At 45.1% G+C, this 7,963-nt stretch overlaps 1 long non-coding RNA gene across 1 annotated transcript; it reads right to left on the bottom strand.

The window, feature by feature from the left end:
• Positions 1–1,730: 1,730 nt before the first annotated feature.
• On the bottom strand, positions 1,731–7,963 carry LOC102093367 (uncharacterized). The gene is made up of 2 exons (XR_010468187.1): positions 4,965–7,963; positions 1,731–4,760 (listed from the first exon to the last, which is right to left on the bottom strand). It is a non-coding gene; the product is annotated as an uncharacterized LOC102093367 (long non-coding RNA).

The following is a 7,963-nucleotide window of genomic DNA, read 5'->3' as shown; positions in this document are numbered from 1 at the left end:
CCCACTGCTTTTCAGTTTAGTGTTTTGTTAAGTTTTCGACTTTCCTTCTGAAAATCCAAATATTTGCCTTTGTATGTTTTTCTCAGTTAAAATTTAAAAAGGGAATAATTCAACACAGTATCTGTGAGTGTTTCTGGAGGGGATGGACTAACCTGTGTTTCTGTCAGCACATCTGCCCTCCCCTATGTGCACTGCAGGCGTGTAAGGCAAAATATGAAAAAACGCAAACACACACACACAAAATTTCATTTGAAAGCCAGCAGGAGAATTTAAAGGGTTCTATAAAGAGCCTCCTAAAAATAGGAGGCCTAAATGTGTCAATTTTTAAAATGTGAAAGATAGGCAGCATGTAGAATTTTGGCTACAACAGGTAAAGTTGAATTGTCGGGGCAGGGGGAAGATAAATACACCTCAAGGCCTGCCCGGTACCAAATAAAGGAGCATGAAGCTTCCAGAAAATTCCTACCTTAAAGCCCTTTAAACAAACCACGTCCTTTTCTTGGGAGCAGAAATTGAAGTGACGCCATCAAGCTCCGTAAGGACAAGAACTGTTCCCAGCTACAGTTCGTACTTCACACCGCAGAGCAAAATCCATGTTGTTCTTCAACCAAGAGAAGCGGAGGATTCGCACATTGGACACGTCCTCCCAGACCAGAATACAACATGTGCACAGGACCTAACTCCCGCTCACGAGTCCCTCTACAGAGCAGGGATCCACACAAACAAACGCAACCACCAAACACGTTTATTCGTGTGCTGGTGGAATCAAAGGGCCGTGGACGTCTCCTCGGCCGCAAGCAGCCAACGGCTCCTGCAGGCCGGTCCTGCTGGAAACGTTCGCTTTGTTTGAAACTAGAGGGTTAGAGCCGAGTTAAACTTCATCACTTTCGCATATATATAGTTTTTGAATTTGCCAAACGTGTTTATTACAGGATTAACTTTAATCCTGCTTTCTTGGCCAAGTGTCCAAAACAATCTCATGCCAGCTCCTGAATTTACACTTCTGCAACAGCTGTTTTCAGGAACCGCTCATTCCGGCTGCTCAGCAAGACTGGTACAATGTTGTACGTAACAACAATTAAGCGTGGCAAAAAAGAGCGTCATTCTGGGTGATTCTGGTAATGCCTGCACAGCTGACGTGAAAAACAAAGCCAAACTGACCTACCTGACACGCCACAACACTTGTATAGAAAAAAAGGATTTTAAAGTAAATATACACATGCACACACACAAATTCTCACCTCTTGAAAACTCATCTACGCGGGCACACCGGCTGCGGACCCGCTGCTCAGAGCTCCTTCAGAACAAAACCTAACAGCCAGGATGAAGCCAAACCCTCGGTATTCACATAAGCGCGAGGTAACTCGGAACTCCATACAGCTGAAGTTTCCCACAGAACTTGGAGCTTCACAGGAATGAAATCACAATATCACAGCTTGTTTCGTCATCATTTTCCAAGGAAATATTCAGAATTAACTTTGCTTCAGAAGAAGTTTCTTCAAGTTTGCTTAGAATGGTTTTCTGTCTGATCTGGAGCATCAGGCACTCCAAAAAAAGACACGAACAGAAGCTCTTAGACAAGGTCTTGCATTCTGACCTGGCAGCAAAATAAAGTTCCCAGCCAAAGGGATTATGAGTTTCTATTCCCTGCGTGATCCAAAGCGGATACGTCACCAAGGATGAGCAACACAGGAGAACACTCAGACCCTTGGAAAACAGCCACAAAGCAATGACTTCAAGAGATGTTTATTAGAAAAACTGGACGTTACAAGAGGACCGAGTAGGGAACGAGTTACAACGAGGCACGTGCAGCTTCCCGTCCGCTGCACAGAACAAGGGGGAAGACTGGAACACACACAACGCACCCACCTGGAGCTGCCGCCGCACTGAGTCGCCGCTCGGATCACCTGCCGGGGTTCTTGTAGAAGACATTTAATCCACGGTACGCTTTACATTTACTGCAGAAGTACAGATTGCACGTGCAGTTTTAATAACAGTGAAAACAAGGCTCATCCTCAAGATTTTCTAAATCACTCTCCCAGGCTGCGGCACTAAGAGATAAGGTCAAGCCAGGCTGATGATCCAGCACAGGTCGGAGACCAGAAATCAAGGGATCTAGAAGAAAAACTCTCACTTTAAATTACCTGTTCGAAGAAATAACAGTGGTTGACAAGTTTCTGCCATCTGTGAGTGGGTATAAAGCTCTAAAGCTCCCTCAAACTAAGCTGAACTCCAGACCTAACTCAACTCTTGGGTCATGAGAAGTGTAATACGCATCTAAATCAACAATTGATTCTCATCCTGCTCCTTTCTCGTGGTATTGCTGAGTCTCACAAATATGAACCTTGCAAAGCAGCAGGTACCTCAGCACGGGGATAACACCCAAAAAGGTGTTTTCAGGCAAATAAAATGGGCGGTTACACAACTGCTTCCTCACCTCACCTCCACTGAAAGCTGAGGTCCGGCTTCCTGAATGATTCCATTCAAAAGCACAGAAAGCCACGAAAAAGTGAAATATCATCCCGTTCCACGCTGAGAGGGACAGAGACAGAGCCCAGGAAACCTAGAAAGGGAAAATATTGAAACAAATAGATATTAAAAAGAAAGTAGAGTCCTGTTATCTTTCTGTCTCATTTCCCTGTCTGTTGGGTCTGGGGTGGCTGGCTTGGGGTTTTGGGGTTTTGTTGTTGTGGGTGATTTTTGGGTTTTTTAATTACTTTTTGTTTGGTTGGTTGTTTTTTCATTTGGTTTTGTGTGTGTCTGTGGTCTGTGGGTTTTTTGGTTTGTTTTTTCTCGCCAATGTGGGCTGCGAAAGGGCCATGGAAGAGCCATTCACGGGAACGCTACAATTTCCTAAATCGGGATACAACTGAAATTTTTGTACAAAACTCTAAGAAGTAACTGTAAATAATTCCAACCACAGGTTTGCCTGAGACACTCGTGTTCACAAAGCGCTGGGCTACAACCAAGCTTGACTTAAAAAGTGAAGACAAATAACTCACCAGCCAGCTCAGTTCATCATGAACATTCTTCAGGCATTACGAGCGACGAGATGAGGACGGAAGCCAAAACATTATTAGTCGATAAAAGAGATCAAGCGCTTGCACACATTTGGTATAAATGAGTTTTAACTTTTGTGGAGCTTAATTTCTGATCAAGTTCAATCAACGTCAATTTCTGATCAAGTTCCAACAACTTCAAATTATGATCAACTATCTTTTCTAAAATATTTTATTTAAACAATTAATTGACAAAAACAAATCATTTTCACCTACCAACACAGTAACTGCCAAGAGAGAGCAAAGGTGAATTATGTAGCCCCCATATGCCTCTTACATGAAGAGCAAAGCTCACAGCGTCTATTGCTGGATCCAGCTCAGTATCTAAAATATGCATTTTTATATAGAAAAACAGTTAAAAATCCATCCTCGTGGTCTGTCCTGCATTCATTTACTCGTTATTGGAAGCTTTGTAGGGAACACATGACGGTTCAAGAGATACGAAACATGCAACTTCTTTGCATTTCCAGCTTGTAGGACCTTAACCTGAAACATATATAGTTATAGAGATTAAAAGAAGAGATTAAAATAGAAAGATACAGTCCATTACAATCATTCTCCTAAAAACAAAATTCAAAAAGGGAGGAAGCAGATGCTACTTCCTTAAGAAACAAGAAGCAACTTTATCGGACTTTCCTCTCCCACCCAAATACCACTGCTTTGTCCTCATTTTTTTCAGCAAATTAGTTGATTTTAGAGAAATCTATAACCTAAGAACACAGAAGACTGATTGCTTGACTACATCAGATTTAATGCAACTTTGATGTTACCGTATGTGGACCTTTGGCCCCGCAAAATTCTTTTGGAAATTTTTACCACCATCCAGGATTTTTCTTCCAAAACAGGTTGTATGGGTCATTCACCTACTGCACCCAACAGCACCAAAAGCAGCTTTCCAGCCCTTCCACAACCATCATTCTCACCTGCCCTGAGGCCAGGCCAGAAAACAGAAGCGTTGGTGTTATGTTAGATGCTTCCCCAATGCAGATTACAGAAGAAACACCTGTGTTCGAAAGGACTCCTTGTATTGACGGGGCACTGAAACTCAGACACCTGTAAAACTGCATCATTGGATACCGATCTACACCATTAGATAACCACCGACATCACTAGATACCCACTGACATCGTTAGATACTGATCTACATCATTAGATACCGATTGATATCATTAGATACCCACCTACGTCATTAGACACTGATCTACATCATTAGACACCCACCTACGTCACTAGACACCCACCTACGTCACTAGACACCCACCTACGCCGTTCGTTAGACACCCACCTACGTCGTTCATTAGACACGCACCTACGCCGTTCGTTTGTTAGACACCCACCTACGTTGTTCGTTAGACACCCACCTACGTTGTTCGTTAGACACCCACCTACGCCGTTCGTTAGACACCCACCTATGCCGTTCGTTCGTTAGACACCCACCTACATCGTTCATTAGACACCCACCTACGTCGTTCGTTAGACACCCACCTACGTCGTTCGTTAGACACCCACCTACGCCGTTCGTTAGACACCCACCTACGCCGTTCGTTAGACACCCACCTACGCCGTTCGTTAGACACCCACCTACGTCGTTCGTTAGACACCCACCTACGCCGTTCGTTAGACACCCACCTACATCGTTCGTTAGACACCCACCTACGTCGTTCGTTAGACACCCACCTACGTCGTTCGTTAGACACCCACCTACGCCGTTCGTTCGTTAGACACCCACCTACGTCGTTCGTTCGTTAGACACCCACCTACATCGTTTGTTAGACACCCACCTACGCCGTTCGTTTGTTAGACACCCACCTACGTCATTCGTTAGACACCCACCTACGCTGTTCGTTAGACACCCACCTACGCCGTTCATTAGACACCCACCTATGTTGTTCGTTAGACACCCACCTACGCCGTTCGTTAGACACCCATCGACATAAGATGACAGGGATCACAGTTTGGAAGAAGTTCCTCCTCATCCCAACTGCTGATCACATGAAGAGTTCTGGACAAGAAAAACAGAGGAAAAAGTGAAAAAAAAAGCAGCCCACCTCCTAAACTTAGTAAAAACTGCAACGTTTGCTGTTAAAATGTCTTCAGACGAACAGGTCGTTGGCTGCACCAGGTGTGGATGAACCTCCGCAACCTGAGCAGCACATTCATACGAAGGACGGTTTTCCTCACTTTCGTATGTGTATTTTAACAGGCAGGGGCTCTGAAGATTCCGGACAGGGCTCAATCACAAACCAAGAGTTTCTTGAGAACCCCTCCAAGCCCACGTCGCACTAGATGGACGCGCGGGAGGAGGAATAACAGTCTCAGCAAGAGTGGGGGATGCCAAGGTCACTGTCCTCCTCTGGGCGGTTATCGTACCTCAAGCACTCTAATTTATGGCTTTTATATCATTAAACACTCTTAATTCACGTAAAAGGTTCAAGTAAGTGAAAATTAGTAAAGTTAAAGGACTAAACACTCCAAGTGTTGCCTCTGAGCTGGCAACTCCCACCACTCCAAACTCTGCTAGAACAGAGCAGCACTGACTTTTAGCTTATCGCTTACATTCCAATTTAATTTTCAAATCCATTATTACTATTTCTTGGTTGAGGGGGCGCTGGAACTCGTCACAGCGGCTCAGAGGGGACAAGCGCGTTGTTCTTCTTCCATCGCCCTAGAAAAAACACTTTGAGGGACTCAAAGCTACTTGGGCCCAGTGAAGCACATTCAATTTACGACCTTTAGACTTCACATGCTGTGCTGAGCCCCGTTCTGAACACGGCGCGCAGCTGAAGGCGTTTATAAAGGGTGAAAACTCTACAGCCAAGAGCCAGCCAAGCAACAAGGGGAGGAAAAAAGGGCACGTTTACTTTCTATGGGAAATGACACATTTTGCGAAATATTTAAAGTTTACAAGGAACATCATGTTTTAATGCTTTGTAGATATGAGGAACAATAGATCTTTATTTGCATAAAATGGAGAAATTAATTGCAAAATTAGCTATTAAGCACACCTTATTATTAGCTAACAAGCGCGTCTGGAAAAAACAGATCTGTGCATAGAGACTGTACAAATTGACTGAACTGGATTAGTTTTTAGTGCCAGTTCTAAGGGACAAGGTTTAGTGCTGGAGTTGGGTTGTGGTTGGACTCTGTGACCCTCAGGGTCTCTTCCAATCAAAATGATTCTGTGATTACTTGGAGGAGAAAAAACGTTTTGCCTCCCACATATAACCCAACATTTGAAAGGTGCCATTGCTACAGCCCTGCCAACAAACTTCAGCGAGTGGTTACCCAGGGAATAATTTTGAGGGCAAGTTCTAAAAACACAGGTAAATCATTTGCCTCTTCCTTACCTGGAGATTCCCCGGGTTAGTTTAACTTCATGTAGCAGGATAAAAACTAGTTTCAAGACTAAAAAATTAGGGCTACTTTAGTTCAATGCAATTCCCCACAGCCATATTAGTCAGGACATGTACGTTCCTTTAAAGAAATCGGAGCTGAAGTGCTGATGCATTGACATTGTAGCCAAAAGCTCCTGATTTTGTCAAAAATAACCAGTCACAGAATCAACTGGGTTGGAAAAGACCTCAGAGATCATCCAGTCCAACCCTTGGTCCAACTCCAGTCCGTTTACTAGATCATGGCACTAAGTGCCATGGCCAATCTCAGTTTAAAACCCTCCAGGGCCGGTGAGTCCAGCACCTCCCTGGGCAGCCATTCCAATGCCTGACCACTCTCTCTGCAAAGAATTACTTTCTAATCTCCACCCTCAATTTCCCCTGGCAGAGTTGAAGCCCATGGCCCCTTGTCCTATTGCTGACTGCCTGGAGAAGAGCCCAATCCCCACCTGGCCAGAACTGCCCTTCAGGTAGTTCTAGAGAGTGCTGAGCTCAGCTCTAAGCCTCCTCTTCTCCAGACTGAACAAGCCCAGCTCCCTCAGCCTCTCCCCATAGGGCTTGTGTTCCAGTCCCTTCCCCAGTCTTGTTGCTCTTCTCTGGACCCGCTCCAGCACTTCAATCTCTTTCCTGAGCTGAGGGGCCCAGAACTGAACACAACACTCCAGGTGTGGCCTCCCCAATGCAGAGCACAGGGGAAGGATCACTGCCCTTGTCCTGCTGACCACGCCAGTTTGGATACAGGACAGGACACCATTGGCCTTCTTGGCCACCTGGGCACACTGTTGGCTCATGTTGAGCTTCCTGTCCATTAGTACCCCCAGGTCCCTTTCTGCCTGACTGCTCTCCAGCCACTCTGTGCCCAGCCTGGAGCGCTGCAGGGGGTTGTTGTGGCCAAAGTGCAGCACCCGGCACTTGGCCTTGTTGAACTTCATCCCATTGGAATCGGCCCATTTTTCCAGTCTATCCAGATCCCTCTCATCATATCCAGATCCCACTCATCTTTCAAGAGAAAAAATCAGAACATATTTGCTCCTCCTCCTCTAAGTGGAAACAACCTAAGAACCTGAGCAACAACCAGCAAACCGGAAGAAACAAAGCAAAGAGCCTGCCCTGAAAAACGGGGAGAAAAAGCTGTTATTGCTACAAAACAGACGTGGAACTTCACGTGTTCTCGTCCGTTTTGGTGTTTTTCTCTAGGTACCACCAGCACAAAGTTACACAAATTCTCTCCCTCGCTGGTTCAAGATACAGAATTTTAAAACCTGATTGTTCCAGGAACTGGTTAAAAACTGAGTGCTAGAAACATCGAATTCCTGCCTGTGCAAAGCGTATTCAGTTCTGCACGACGACACCATCTTCAATTACGCGCTTCAACTACTTTCATCACAGCGTTTCACTCTTTCTGTAGAAGTTGAAGCAGCGCAGCAGGGAACTGAAGGAAAAACAAGACCATCCGCTACTACGACGGCTGAACGTGCTCCAGAATTGTATTCTTATCGCAAAATCAATCCT

This window comes from Columba livia, chromosome 26, assembly GCF_036013475.1.
Source record: "Columba livia isolate bColLiv1 breed racing homer chromosome 26, bColLiv1.pat.W.v2, whole genome shotgun sequence".
NCBI lineage: Eukaryota > Metazoa > Chordata > Aves > Columbiformes > Columbidae > Columba > Columba livia.
The sequence above is the reverse complement of the archived record's forward strand: the minus strand, read 5'-3'. Positions and strand labels throughout refer to the sequence as shown.